This window comes from Stigmatopora nigra, chromosome 7 (assembly GCF_051989575.1).
Source record: "Stigmatopora nigra isolate UIUO_SnigA chromosome 7, RoL_Snig_1.1, whole genome shotgun sequence".
NCBI lineage: Eukaryota > Metazoa > Chordata > Actinopteri > Syngnathiformes > Syngnathidae > Stigmatopora > Stigmatopora nigra.
The window spans coordinates 14,210,637-14,227,341 of record NC_135514.1 but is presented as its reverse complement, the minus strand read 5'-3'; the positions used below and the strand labels follow the sequence as shown (position 1 = coordinate 14,227,341).

The 16,705-nt window shown below is 34.3% G+C and overlaps 1 protein-coding gene across 1 annotated transcript in view; it reads right to left on the bottom strand.

The window, feature by feature from the left end:
* The window catches only part of LOC144199320 (uncharacterized), a 68,078-nt gene extending 51,859 nt beyond the window's left edge, over positions 1 to 16,219 (bottom strand). The window contains exon 1 of the mRNA XM_077720864.1: positions 16,107 to 16,219. The gene's annotated coding sequence lies outside the window, so the exon portion shown is untranslated. The remainder of the gene's footprint in view (positions 1 to 16,106) is intronic.
* Positions 16,220 to 16,705: the final 486 nt, after the last annotated feature.

Here is a 16,705-nt window from a genome sequence, read left to right as displayed (position 1 = left end):
TAGTACTACTACTACTTCTACTAACTGCTCCATAGAGTGGATGTACACAACGGGGGTAACAAAAAGTTAAAAGTGTGGCTGTTATGACAATGGGTTGTTGTATTGAAATGGGGTCCGTGCCACGAGAACGCCACCCATCCGTGTATTCGGCATTGATTGGCCATGCACCACCAGCGGGGTCCGATCCACACCATTCAATAATTCAAGCAGGCTGTCTGCCATGTTGTCAGCCAAAGCCAGTGGGGCAAAACCGATGTCTGCGCAAAGAGAACAAGTGCATACGATATGGAGCAGGCTCTCACCGTGGTCATTACACCGTTTTTTTTTTTTAATACTTCACAACACACTCTTCAATGTACTCTCGCATCCATTTTTGGGGGATTATTTTCAATGACTCTTAACTCTTTTGCAATGATAGCCGTCCATTTGTGTGGCTCTTTCTATCCTCCTGTAATGATTGTCAATGAGTTTATCACTTGTCGACATTCAATCAACTTGATACTTACGCTGAAAGACCCTAGCTATTTCTATCACGTGCTGCTAACCACTTTAGTCACTTTCCTAGCATATTTCATTTTTATTGTATCTAATTTTATATACTGTATTTTCTGCATTAACAGGCGCAACTAAAAGGCATCAAGTTTCTCCAAAGCCGGCATATATGCTGCTACTACTATCACTACTAGTACTATAACAATTACTACTACCACTACTACTACTAAAGCAATTACTACTACCACCACTACTATAACAATTACTATTACCACTACTACTACTATAGCAATTACTACTACCACTACTACTATAACAATTACTACTACCACTACTACTACTACTACTATTCCTACCACTAATACTACTACTAATACCACTATTACTACTACTACTAATACTACCACTAATAATACTACCACTAATACTACTACTATTACTACTAATACTACTACTATTACTACTAATACTACCACTAATACTACTAGCAGTAGTAATAGTAGTAGTAGTTATAGTAGTAGTAGTTATAGTAGTAGTAGTTATAGTAGTAGTAGTTATAGTAGTAGTAGTTATAGTAGTAGTAGTTATAGTAGTAGTAGTTATAGTAGTAGTAGTTATAGTAGTAGTAGTAGTTATAGTAGTAGTAGTTATAGTAGTAGTAGTTATAGTAGTAGAAGTTATAGTAGTAGTAGTTATAGTAGTAGTAGTTATAGTAGTAGTAGTAGTTATAGTAGTAGTAGTTATAGTAGTAGTAGTAGTTATAGTAGTAGTAGTTATAGTAGTAGTAGTTATAGTAGTAGTAGTTATAGTAGTAGTAGTAGTTATAGTAGTGGTAGTTATAGTAGTAGTAGGAGTAATAGTTATAATGGTAGTAGCAGTAATAGTTATAATGGCCCAACTTTGGCTTGGGTTTTTCACGTGGCTTCTATTCAGGGTTTTCGAGTGGTCGCGGGATTGGAACACCGACCGACAGGCAAGAAGAAAGACGAATGAAACAAGGGAACGTATGCAGATGCTGGGCCCCGTCTCGTTTACAAATATGCAAATGAGGTTGCCTTTGTGATATGCAAATGAGAGATTACAAAGCGCTAATTAGGGTCAAAAGAACTGTTCACGTCAATTAAGGGAGAATGAAGCAACGATCCCCTTTCCTCTAGAGCACAACTCGCAATTTAAACCTTGTATGTGGATATCCTGGGCTTTTGTTTGGGGTAAATAATAGGAGACGTGTGTACTAGGGGCTGGGACTTTGCGGGTTTATTTGGGTAAAAGGTTCCGTTGACAGGTTTTTTGAAAGAAAATGTAAGAAAATGGTAGAAAAGATCTGACAGAAATAACTGACATTATTTTTTTTTTTTGAAAATAAGTTGTAATATGTTTTGACCGCTTTGTTTATAATAGATAGTAATGATTATTTATTTATTTTCAAATGGTTTAATTTTTTCAATGATTTATTTTTTTTATTTATGTATTCATTTATGTATTTTTAATGAATTAATGAATTCATTACATTTTATTTATTTAATAATTGTATTTATGTATTTATTATATTACATTTTATTTATTTATTTTCATTACATTTTATTTATTTATCTAATTACATTTTATGTATTTATTTTTTATTACGTTTAATTAATGTTTTTATCATTAATTTTATTTATTTATTGTATTATTATTATTATTACAATTAATTAATTTATTAAATTCAATTTTTAGTCAATTTTTTAATCAGATGGGATAGTCTCCAGCACCCCTGCCACAAATAAAATAAAATAAACATTGTTTCAAATCTATAAAAACAGAATATTCAGGAATTTTAATCCAATTCTTTTAGTAATCTATAAAAAAACATTTTTTCTGTGTTTTTAGTTCAAAAATCATTTTGTAAAATGTAAAAATATATATATAAAAAATCTAAAATAAACATTTATTTAGACCTATAAAAAACCTGAATATTCAGGTCTTTTAATCCAGTTATTTTAATCATCTATAAAAAAAAAAACAATTTTTCTGTGTTTTTAGTTCAAAAATAATTTAGTAAAATCTAAAAAAATATATAAAAAAATCTAAAATAAACATTGTTTTAGCTCTATAAAAAACTGAATATTCAGGTCTTTTAACCCAGTTCTTTTAATCATCTATTAAAAAAAAATTCTGTGTTTTTAGTTCAAAAATAATTTCGTAAAAACCAAAAAAATATATATAAAAAAATCTAAAATAAACATTATTTTAGCTCTATAAAAAACTGAATATTCAGGTCTTTTAACCCAGTTCTTTTAATCCATTTATATAAAAAAAAAATCAAAATATTCTATCTAAAATGCTCCAGCTCACATGAAATCAAGCGCACTATAAAACAACCCGCAAACCAAACCCGAGTCTATGCCACCCTTAAAACTGCCAACAAAAATCGAACCATCCGTCCAGGGCTACTACAAAATCTCCTCCTCCCAGTTTCAAATGACGTTGAATGGCGTCCCTGTAGATCCTTGGCCAAGTTCTTTATCCCCGGCTTTTGATTCGCCGTGCTTTTGTATCTATATGATTGGCAGCCGGGGTACTCTGAAAGAAGCCTGGCGCCCGTGTCAAAAGGATGTACACTTCGCAACCTTGTCTTTGTGCGCTTTTGCCTGGCAACGAGGCGACTCAGACAATAAGCTTCCCTCGGCCATCTTTCCGAGGTTCGTAGAGGGACCCGCGGTGTACGGATTCGTACATTTGCATGCGGAACGGTCGGATGGCGGGATTCGGCTCGCCACCGGTGCGTGCCGCTTGTCTATGTTGGGGGGGGGGGGGGGGGGGGGACACATGGGATGACGGGGGGGTTGAAGCTAGAGAAAGTTGCTAAGGGTGACAATGGATGCCAAGCAGATGCCGGGGTTTTGGCCCTAATTGATCTCAGGGTAGAGCGCAGGGTCCGGCCTCGGGGGCCAAGCTAGGCGGCGTCATTAGAATGCAAATAGAACACAGTGTAGATAGATGGAGTTAAAGGGGAAATGGGAGGGTTGAGAATATGTTGTTTTGGTTTTGGAGATTTTTGGGGGGGTTTTATTTGGGTTTGGGATTTTTTTTTTTTTTAAAGAATGAAGTGAAATGTGTTTAAATATTATTTTTTGATACTTGGGTGATGTGTAGCTCAGGCCGTTATTGCATTCAGAAACTTTTGTTTTGGGAGCTTAATTTTTTTTTGTTTTTTGTTAGGGTTTGGAAATTTTTTTTTTGGAAGAATGTAATGTGAAATTAAAATAACGGTAATGCGTTTAAATAAATATTATTCTTGATACATGGGTGATGTGTAGCTCATGCCGTTATTGCAACCAGAAACTTTTGTTTTGGTAGCTTAATTTTTTTTGTTTTTTGTTAGGGTTTGGAATTTTTTTTTTGGAAGAATATAATGTGAAATTAAAATAACGATAATGCGTTTAAATAAATATTATTTTTGATACTTGGGTGATGGGTAGCTCATGCTGTTATTGCATCCAGAAACTATTGTTTTGGTAGTTTAATTTTTTTTGTTTTTTGTTAGGGTTTGGAATTTTTTTTTGGGAGAATGTAATGTGAAATTAAAATAACGGTAATGCGTTTAAATAAATATTATTTTTGATACATGGGTGATGTGTAGCTCATGCCGTTATTGCAACCAGAAACTTTTGTTTTGGTAGCTTAATTTTTTTTGTTTTTTGTTAGGGTTTGGAATTTTTTTTTTGGAAGAATATAATGTGAAATTAAAATAACGATAATGCGTTTAAATAAATATTATTTTTGATACTTGGGTGATGGGTAGCTCATGCTGTTATTGCATCCAGAAACTATTGTTTTGGTAGTTTAATTTTTTTTGTTTTTTGTTAGGGTTTGGAATTTTTTTTTTGGAAGAATATAATGTGAAATTAAAATAACGATAATGCGTTTAAATAAATATTATTTTTGATACTTGGGTGATGGGTAGCTCATGCCGTTATTGCATCCAGAAACTTTTGTTTTGGTAGCTTAATTTTTTTTTGTTTTTTGTTAGGGTTTGGATTTTTTTTTTTTGGAAGAATGTAATGTGAAATTAAAATAACGGTAATGCATTTAAATAAATATTATTCTTGATGCATGGATGATGTTTAGCTCATGCTGTTATTGCACCCAGATTTTTTTTTGTTTTTTTAGTTTAACTTTTTTGTCTTTTTTGGGGGGTTTGGAATTTTTTTTTTTGAAAGAATATAGTTTGAAAATAAAATAACGATAATATGTTTAAATATTATTGTTGATACCTGTGTGATGTGTAGCTCATGCTGTTATTGCATCCAGAAACTTGTTCGTTTTGTACAATTATTTAAAATACATAAGAAGTCAACAACATAAATAAGTAGTCAACAACATACATAAGTAGTCAACATCAATAAGTAGTCAACATCAATAAGTAGTCAACCTCAATCAGTCATCAACATCAATAAGTAGTCAACAACATAAATCAGTACTTAACACCGATAATTAGACAACATAAATAAGTAGCCAAGTAGTCAAAATAATAAGAAGTCAACAACATAAATAAGTAGTCAACATGAGTAAGTAATCACAAAATTAAGTAGGTACTTCAGTGACTAAAGTGTTTAGCAGCCTATGGAGTTTTAGTGGAACATAAGAATTGAACCTTGATTAGCTGTAGCTTGAATAGGGTATGGTGAAGGTTTTTGGGAAGAAACTGTCCTTCAGTCTGTTTGTTTTGGCTGTTACTGTCCTGCTTTTCGGATCAGGACATCACTATTTACCATATTTCTTGACTCCCACCTTAACATCAACACTGTCCATCCGTTTTTCTTGATCGGCACCTGCCATGACACCATAAACCCGAGGGTTCGAATCCCTTGGTTTAAAAAGACCCCCGATAGCCGGCTTTTGCTCCGCCTCCATCCAAATCCCAGCCAGGCCCCGAAAGAAGACATTTTTGCTCGTTTGTTTGAAAGCCCTTCACACGTCAACGCTTAAAGTCAACCGGTGTTGTGACATACGTGACAGACGCGTAAATACAAATGTCTTTCACCGTCTATATACTCTCGCGGCGCCATGCCGCCACGTATGGCCGCATTTGCATGAGACGGGGGGAAGGCGTGGGCTATAAAACATCCGCATTATTACCCTACTAAATCTGTCCCTCATCTACGATGCTGTCGTCGACTGCGTCGTCGGGCAGAATAGGATGTGTTGTCGCAAAAGGCTGAGGACACGTTTAGCCGTTACTTTGATGGGACGCATCACCAGGAGTTAAAGCTTCTTTTAGCGGCTCTTTGCGTTGTCATGGACAATTGACAGAATCATCATTAAATTTGCCGACATGACGTGCCAGCCTGGGGAAATTTATTGCTCTCAGTCCAAGATGGCCGCTTAGGATCGGGGGTTATTCTCCCGTGGGATCTTTTCAAAGTAAAATGTTCTTTTGCTGGTGGTTTTTGAGCACGTATTTGATTTGAATGCCTGGTTATGATGGTATACCTGTTAGATTAGAAGTTTTTCTTGGATTTTATACATTTCAAATTGTGGAGGCTACATGTGTCAAAGTGGTGGCTCGGGGGCTAAATCTGGTCCGCTGGATCATTTTCTGTGGCCCGGGAAAGTCAATCATGAGTACCGATTTTCTGTTTTAGGATGAAATTAAAATGAAGAGTATAGATGTGTATTAAATTTCCTGATTTCCCCCCTTTTTTTATACATTTTTAGTCAGTTTATTTTTAATCAGATGGGCTAGGCTCAAGCACCCTCGGCCACTCTTGAACCTATCTATCAAAATGGAATATTCAGGAATTTTATCCATCTAAAAAAAACATTTTTTCTGTGTTTTTAGTTCAAAAATAATTTTGTAAAATCTAAAAATATATTTAAAAAAAAGCTAAAATAAACATTGTTTTAAATCTATAAAAAACTGAATATTTAGGGATTTTAATCCAGTTCTTTTAATCATCCAATAAAAAAAAACATTTATTTCTGTTTTTTTGGTCAAAAACCATTTCTTAAAATCTAAAAATATATTTAAAAAAAGCTAAAATAAACATTGTTTTAAATCTATAAAAAACTAAATATTCAGGGTTTTTAATCCAGTTCTTTTAATCCATTTATATTAAAAAAAATTCTAAATATTATATCTAAAATGTTACATTTATCCCCGTTTTCTTTAAAAAACTTAATTATAATAGCCATACCTATCATACAAAGTCTGATAAAGCAATTCTAAAGTATTTCATCCATTTCCACGGTCAAATTTTTTGATCCCTTACCTCCCGAATTTTAACCACTGAACCGATAACTCTACCGTCAAAACTCTAACTTTAATAGCATAAACCAAAAGGTCAGATCTTGACCAAATGTCCTCTGCTTATGATGAAGGTTCCACCCTTGAGAATTATAGCTCCATTTTTTTACCAGCCAAAACGCTACAAATCCAATCCACATTTGACACTTCCTATTTTCCATCCCAAATTTTCCACCAATTCCCGAGTTTCGGCACCAATTCTTGTTTTGCCCAATCACAGACTGCGAAATAAAAAACTTGTCATTTTTCAAGCTTTCAATCGTAAACGTTAGAGCAGAAAAAAGGAACAATAACCCCCGAACAAATGGACATTGATTTCCTCGCCGAGAGATTTATTGGCCACCTGCAGCCCCCGGTAACCTTCCCGGCAACGAGCATTCCCGAAGCGTTCCGATATCTCTCGGATTCAAGGAGAAACCTGATGAACAGTCGGCCTTCTCAACTGCGTGTTATGATTCGGGCCTCTAAACGCCTCTATTTCATTCTGTCAATTCGAAAAATGTACTCACCCACTGGATTTTGACTTGGATTTTTTTTATCATATTTTGAAGCTTTTATGTACCGTATTTTCACGACTATAAGGCGCACTTGAAAGTCTTCAATTTTCTCCAAAATAGACAGTGTGCTTTATAATCCAGGGCGCCTTATATATGGAAAAAACAGAAAACCAAAAATGAAAAACCACCACTGTCAGATATTAAAAAACACAAACGCCTGAACTGAAACAATACTGTTAAATATGATGCAGATGCCATGTTAGTTTACAACATCTTCCATCATATAGCTCCTCCCCCACTGCAAGATTTTGTACCAAAAAAATCCAAAACATCAACAATGGCTGGCTCTAGAGGTGACTGTAAAGTAGTGAGTGCTTCATACCTGGAAGTCAATAACAATAACCGTATTTTCACGGGCGCACTTAAAAGTCTTAAATTTTCTCCAAAATAGACATCGCGCCTTATAATCCAGTGCGCCTTATATATGGAAAAAACAGAAAACCAAAAACGAAAAACCACCACTGTCGGATATAAAAAAAAAACACAAACGCCTGAACTGAAACAATAGTGTTCAATATGCAGATCAGCCATCTTAGTTTACAAAATCTTCCATCATATAGCTCCTCCCCCACGGCAAAATTTTATTCAAAAAAACCATCCAAAACATCAACAATGGCTGGCTCTAGAGGTGACTGTGTCGTGAGTGTTTGCTTCATACTTGGAAGTCAATAGCAATTACCGTATTTTCACCACTATAAGGCGCACTTACGTCTTACATTTTCTCCAAAATAGTCATATAATACAGTGCGCCTTATAATACAGTGCGCCTTAATATACATTGCGCCTTAAATATGGAAAAATGTCATTCATTGAGGGTGCGCCTTTTAATGCGATGTGCCTTATAGTTGTGAAAATACGGTACTTAGTTATGTAGTTGACTTCTGTTGTTGACTACTTATTTATGTTATTTTCTTCTTATGTTGACTACTAATCGATGTTAACTACTTATTTATTTATTACTTATTTACTGATTATTTGTTTGTTGTCATTATTTGTGCACTCCGATGTCATTATACTTGTATAATGGCAATAAAAAATAATTGCCCCCAACTAACGGCTGCTTTCCACCTCATTCAAGACGATTCATTGTGCTTATTATGGGATGTTGGAGCCCCGCTGATCACTGTCATTGATCCCTGCCTCCGGAGTCAATTCGATCAATGGAGCATCTTTACGCCTGCTTAGCCATGTGTCAACTGTCACGCCGCCAGAGAAAAGATGGCCGACACAGACACCGTCAAATAGCCCAGCAAAAAAAAAAACTATAAAAAAAACTACAAAAAATACTTGAGCAATCATGAATTCGTAATAAGGGAATTATTGCTAAGCATAAATGTTTAAACGTCTTTTATACTTTAAGTACCGCTTAAATTTTGAACTTATTCGAAAGGTAGATTTGTTTCATTAAAAAAACAACATTTAAGACATTGGTGATGATTACCAAGAAATATTTACCACTTTTTAACCTTGCCTTGAGTGGAAAAAGATCAGATTTAATCATGGATTTATACTTAATACTTTTTAAAGAAGGTTGTTTTTGCACCGGAAATCTATTTAAGTGAATATTTTGCTTAATATGTTTTGCAAAGATTATTTACAAGACAGTTTTAAGCAAAAAAAAAAGTGGATGTTTTGGATATTAGCATATGCTAATTCATGAAATAAATAGTTTAAAAACTAATGTTTTTTTTAAAAGCAGGCTTTTAAATGTTTAACAAGGTTAATGAACAAAAAATATTATTATTGTTATTACGTTACCTCACTGGTACTTTTTTTGTAGTCAAATTTTTCAACAAATGTGACAAACTGGTCCATTTTATTCCAAATATTGAAGATTTTAAATGGAAATATAGTGAATTAAAGATATAGAATTTAATTTGTTGAGCATATACTTAAAAAATATGCAATATTTCCCCTTTAATGACATTTTTATTCCAAATATTGAAGGTTTTAAGTGAAAATATAGTAAAGTAGGGATTATGAGACTTGGAAAATGAAAGATTTATGATTTAATTTGTTAAAATTAATCACCTACCTTAAAAAATATGCAATGTTGCCCATTTAATAACATTTTTATTCCAAATATCAAAGGTTTTAAGTGAAAATATAGTAAAGTAGGGATTATGAGACTTGGAAAATGAAAGATTTATGATTTAATTTGTTAAAATTAATCACATACCTTAAAAAATATGCAATGTTGCCCATTTAATAACATTTTTATTTCAAATTTTGAAGGTTTTAAGTGAAAAATAGTGAATTAGGGATTAGGAGATTTGGAAAATGAAAGATTTATGATTTAATTTGTTAGAATATGTTGATTAAATACCTAAAAATTGCAATATTGCCCCTTTAATAATACTTTTATTCCAAATATCGAATGTTTTAAGTGGAAATATAATAAATTAGGAATATGGAGACCTGGAAAACCTGAAAAATATGCAATATTGACCCTTTAATAACATTTTTATTGAAAATATTGAAGGTTTTAAGTAGAAATTTAGTAAATTATGGATTAGGAGACTTGGAAAATTAAACATACTTGAAAAATATGCAATATTGCCCCTTTAATAACATTATTATTCCAAATATTAAAGGTTTTAAGTGGAAACATAGTAAATTAGGGATATGGAGACTTGGATAATTGAAGATTTATGATTTAATTTGTTAGAATATGTTGATTTTATACCTAAAAAATAATATTGCCCTTTAATAACATTTTTAATCCAAATATTGGAAATTTAGTAAATTAGGGATATGAAGACCTGGAAAACCTGAAAAATATGCAATATTGACCCTTTAATAACATTTTTATTCCAAATATTGAAGGTTTTAAGTGAAAATATAGTAAATTAGGGATTAGAAAACTTGGAAAATTAAAGATTTATTACTTAATTTGTTAGAATATATTAATTATAAACCTAAAAACATGCTATATTACCCCTTTTAATAACAATGTCCGATTACAATTGAAACATGACCATTAGCATTGAATGCTAAACTTTCAGCGCTACGTCGTCCTCTCGATTTTAGGGTCCAGATGGACAAATTGACCGCCCCAAAACCAGCCGACAAGTTAAAAAACCCCTCTGATCCGGTTACAATTTGAAGTAGCAGCAGGCTAACGTAGACGTGGCTACCTCGTGACCCCCCGTACACGCATTGGGGGGAGCCCTGGGATAACTGACCCCCTCAACGCCCCCTCCCGCCACCATTGCCGACCATTGTTTACTTTCACTCTCCTCCACGGCCCCGCTGGTCCGAGGAGGGGGGGGGGGGGGGCAATCGTTACATTATTGTCTGGTCCTCCCATTGCGCCCCCCCCCTAGGCCCTCAGCTCCGACACCCCCGACCCGGACTGACCCCATTCACAGAGCTCAAAAGCACCATCTGTATCAGCCAACAGTCAGGGAGGGGGGGGTACGGGGGGGTTGGGGGGGGGGCGTGGGATGACGAAGGAGGTGTTGCGCCATGAGTCGGAAAGTATCTGTCAGACACTTTTAAGAGTGTGAAGGCTTCCCTGCTGATTCTCTCCTTCAAACATCCTGCTTATTGATTTTTTTTTTTGCCCCCCCCCCCCCACTCGCACATTTCCACAATCTTATAATCCCGCCGTGCCGTATTTTGCCCCCGTCTTCAAATGCTAGTTTCCACTGACCTCTTTACTTCAACAAAAGCCGTATTTTCCGCACTATAAGACACACTTTTTAAAAAATATGTTTTGACCACTTTGTTTATAATAGACAATGGTATTTTTTTATTTTTTATTTTTAAATGTTTAATTTTTTACATTTTTTTATTTTATTTAGGTATTTATGTATTTTTAAATTATTTAATTAATGTATTTCATTTATTTATTTTGTTATTATTTAAATTAATTCATTGTTTATTTATTATTAATGTATTTATTACATTTTATTTTTCTATTTAATGATTATACTATTATATTTATTATTTAATTAAATGTATTTCTTATTTTTTAATCAATACATTTATGGATAATTATTTTTTAATTATTTTTTATTTATGTATTTATTTATTTGTTTACATATTAATTTATCACCTGACATATTTCAGTGTCCCTTTTTTCCTATTTTGCAACTAAGAAAACATTTTTTTTCTCTTTCTGACCACCAACAGCCTGTTTTACACCCCCCCAAAAAAACTATTATTATTATAATATTTTAGCCAATACTCACTCAAAAAACTACTACATCAAAAAATGCCTATTCAACCCATTGTCCTCCATCTTCCTCTTATTCCTCAACACATCTTCACAATGTTTTTTTTTATCAAATCAAATACTTTTTCCACCATTACCCAACTATAACAACATTTAAACCTACACCCCAACATACACAACAAACCAAAACAACAAAAAAACCCACAAACCAACAATAAACAATAAAAAACTCACAAATAAACCCACATAAAAACCACACCACCCAAAAACTGCGCCTTATACACCAGTGCGCCTTGTATATTGGCTTAATCCAGGTATTATTTGGCTAATACAACTAAGCCACCAATTACAGTCCAAAAACTACAGTAAATCCTTCATCCTACTCATAGTATTTTCATTTTTTTTTACATTTTTTTTGCGCAAAAACATTCCACGGCCTCTTATCCAAGCCCATGTGTGGGGAAGGCGTATTTTTCCCATGAGGCCGCAGGTGAAAACTGGGACTCAGTCTGAGTCCGACTAAGGACGCCATCTGTTCCCGTGCTAGAGGGGACCCCCTCCGTCACCCCCATCCATGCGACCCACTCGTCATTCCCTCCCAACCTAGGAATGCCCCTCCCCCCACCCCTTAGCTCCTCCCCCTTACCCCCTCACACCCAATCAATCATCCACATATGACACTAAAGTGGCCAAGTAAGAAAAAAAAATGAAATTATCATTCAATTTGCCAAGGACTGTTTTAATTGGCCCGGCCACGACCTCTAATTATGCGTAACGCAGTGTATTCGTTTGATATTTAGACAAAAAAAAAAGGGTGAAGTCAAGCGAGCGTGACATTTTCCACAAGATAAAGCAGCAATTACTTAGATTTGCTTAACAAATCGACCAGACATTTAGAGTCATAATAGTGGGTGACGTCATGGTTTGGAATAAGTTATGGTGGTAAAGGGGAGTTTTTGGGGGATTTATTTTATATTAAAGGGGGCAAAATTGAGATTTTTGTTTATGGTTATGTGATTGGATTTAAAAATTGTTGTTTAAATAGAAAGGTTGACATGGTTTTAGTGTTGTAATGTGGACTATAAGATTTTTGAAGTTTTTAGGTTTAAATGTGGGTGTGATATTTGCTCAAAAAGTGTACTTTTTTTTTTTTACACAAAATTCTTATTTTACAGGTATTTTATATTTGTCATGTCATACAATTTTTATTTGGGGATTTTTACATTTTTAGCTTAAATGTGGGTGAGGTATTTGCTTAAAAAGTGTACTTTTTTTTACAGAAAATTCATATTTAACAGGTATTTTTGTATTTTTCATGTTATGTCATACAATTTTTATTTTGGGGATTTTTACGTTTTCAGCTTTGAATGTGGGTGAGATATTTGCTTAAAAGTGTACATATTTTTTCTAACAAAAAATTCATATTTTACAGGTATTTTATATTTGTCATGTTATGTCATACAATTTTTATTTTGGGATTTTTACATTTTTAGCTTAAATGTTGGGTGTGATATTTGCTTAAAAAGTGTACATATTTTATTACACAAAAATTCCTATTTTCCTTATTTTTTGTCATTTATTCATATCATGTCATAAGTAATTATGTTTTTAACTGATATCATCAACCTCACTAAAATAAACACTATTTTTATTTTCTTTATACAGATAAATTCACCTAAATGAATAAAAAAGTGTAACATATTTAATGCTATTTTAAAAAATGCATAAAATATTTTATGAGCATTTTTAATTCATCATTTAATCATATTGTGGCTCTTAGCTGTACTTTAAAATTGCCCAATATTTATTCATTTTAATGTTATTTATCATATTAAATTCCTAGTATGATTTCCTCCATATTAGTGATTTTTTTTAATCAAAAATGTGTCTTACTTTTCTTTACTACCTTAAAAATATTTTTTAAAAATTCCCAATATCACTTCAAATTAATCAGATATCTACTAATTAATGACTAAATCATTGAAATTAGCAATTAGCATTAGCAAAAGAACAAAAATAGCCAAAAAATTGGTCGCCCAATGACAATGAATAAGTTAACCACACAAGAAATCGACTATTTGTAAGTAAACAATCACTACTACAATTTGTACTTCACTAAAACTAATAAAAAATTACCATTCAACAAAGTAGTATTTTATGTCCATTTCGTGTGAACCAAACTCAAAAGGTCGCCACTTTGGGCCCCTCACATACGTCTTAGACAGGAGAGACCCCTAAAAAGGCAGCCCTCCACGGCCAGCTGTCAGTCTCAGTCTCCGCGGGTTTCGGACCGCTGTGGTACCCAACGGTCGGTGTCGGGGGGCGCACTTTCACGTGGGAAACCGCGATCCAGGCGCGCAGACAACAAACGGACTGCCTGACTAGAAAACAAGACCCCCACCTCCGGCACCCCCTTACTCTGAGCATCCAGACATGTAGACACGCACCCCCAAGCCCCTCCCCAACATGTGCCACGCCCACTGTCAATCACTAAGAGTCACCCAGTCACCAAAAGACACTCCAAGACGGAAAATGAGTAAAAAAAATGGCCCCTCAGTCACTTTTTTGACTCAAAAAACGGACAAAACAATGCTAAGATTGAAGTAATAGGTGAGTGGAAAGTGAATGGTCGCTTCGAGTGTTGCCATTTTCTCACTGAAGGACCGACACACCCGGGTGGCGGTTTTGGCCAGGGGTCCCCGCCCCCCGCCCCCCACAATTGGAGGTCACCCCCCCCCCCCCCTTGGATGACCCCCCCTCAATTGTTTCCCGTCGCTCTGTCAGCTTCGATTGTTGCTGACTGGTTAAATGGCCGAGACCTAAAAATGTGGGGGGAGGTATGTTTTGGGGGGGTATGGGGGGTCTGGGTACGAGGAGGAGGAGGGTGGGAAAAAAAGTGGGAAGGAACCCCCTCTTTTTTGGGGGTCTTTCTTACTGAGATAACTGACTATTTGACCCAAATAAACAATCTCTCACTAGCAAAAGGAGTTGTGGTGGGGGGTGGGGGGGGTGTGTTCAGGGGGTACATGGTCCGAGTTGTTGTTGTCCATGATGGGGGGAGAGCGCCTCCTAGTTACTTAAAAAAAAAAAAAAAATAGGGTAAGTGGATAAAGTGATGGCTTAACGGTGGGGGATTTGGGTTCAAATCCTGGTTGGGTCTACCTGTGTGGAGTTTGTGGGACTTTGTGGGTTTTCTCATGGTACTCTGGTATTGTCTCATATTCCAAAGACTTGCAGGGAGGCTGATTGGACACTAAATCAAGGGTTTCAGACTCGAATTTGGTTCGCGGGCCGTTTTAATGTCAACTCGGTTTTATGTGGGCCGGACCATTTTAGATATCATATATTTTTTATTTTTATAAATGGATTAAAATCCCTGAATGTTCAGTTTTTATAGATCTAAAACAATGTATATTTTAGCTTTTTTTTAAATATATTTTTGGATTTTACAAATGATTTTTGACCTTTTGAGATATAATATTTAGATGTTTTTTTTAAATAAATGGATTAAAAGAACTGGATTCAAATCCCTGAATATTCCGTTTTTATAGATCTAAAACAAAGTTTATTTTAGCTTTTTTTTAATATATTTTTAGATTTTACAAAATGATTTTTGAACTAAAAACACAGACAAAATGATTAAAAATGACAATTATTGATTTAAAAGTGAAAAAAATCAGGAAATGTAATATACATCTATACTCTTTATTTGAATTTAATCCTAAAACAGAAAGTCAGCACTCATGATTTACTTTCCGGGCCGCACAAAATGATTCGTCGGGCCAGATTTGGCCCCCGGGCCGCCACTTTGACACCCATTCTAGATCATACTATAATTGATTATAGTTGGTGTTTGTAGATGAATAGTTGGGTGGATGGCCATATAGTCTGTTAACAGCTGGCTAAAATGGAAGGTTAATAAAAAGATTGGTCGCTTGATGAAGGAATTGATAGGTTTAGATCAATGATGGATAAACAATAATGCAAATATCGTATGTAGATAGTGAATGGTTGATTAAAAGTATTGAAATCAGGTATGTAAATGGCTATAGATGAATAAACAAATTGATTTATAGATCAATAACAATACTATATTAATAAAAGTATATCTTCCACAAAAAATGATAGGCTAAAATCGACAAACTGACATAAATAAATACAAGAAATGATTTCCAGATGGACAGAAAATGACTAGTTTTGAGGGTGACCACAATGTGAACAACTATTTATGGGTTTTTATAATGTAAATCTTAATGGAAATCTCTATTAAAACCTGCAATATAGATTCAACCAATAGGAGGAGGCCGTCTAACAGACGTGAATGAGATAAGTGTTTAAAGACTGGACACCGATCAATTATTCAGACTTGTACGTTCCCTCCCGTAGCGACCAATCGGCAATCAAACCTCTAAACAAGCCCATGTGGATGGACCCTTTTGCCCTAATTAGACAAATGGCTGACTTAATTGATCATTGAGTGTTGATCAATAACGAGCATGTGTTCTTGTTCTTTACAAGCCGGATAGAAAATCAACTCGATAGTTTAACCGATACAACAAATGGTGCTTACTTGGATTCTTGTTCTTACCGTTTGTGTCGTTTTTTTGTTCATCAGATGTCTTCAAAACTTGAGGATTTTTTATTATTTGGATGTTTTGGTGGGAAAGTTGGATTTTTGGTTGATTTACTTCAAGGATCTGAACACAAAACACAAAGAGTGGGATTTAATACATTTAAAAATGAGTCATTTTTTGCAAAACACTTAAAATGGACATTAAATTATGTCATAAATATCATTCCAGCACTAAATTAAAGTCTTTTTATTTAATGTTTGAACCATACCTGATTAAATATGACAAAAACACTTCTTTTTAGAAAATGGCAGCTCATAACGTTGGCTTGAGAATTCTAGTCACTACAGGAAGAAGAGACAAAGAAAAATAACATTGAAGTTAGAACTAGCGGGACTTCAGAATGCTGCTTACTAGTGGACGGGAGGGGAAGTGCAGCCAATGTATTTTTTACCACAGCAAAATAAATTGTAAATATTGTTTAGATATAATTTCAATCCATAGAAGATTGCTACAATTTCATAACCCAATATATCAAAAAATCAATTTTTTAAACAAAAGTTGAAGAAAATATTTGTTTAAAACTACAAAAATGCTCATCAAGAGGATCTACTTG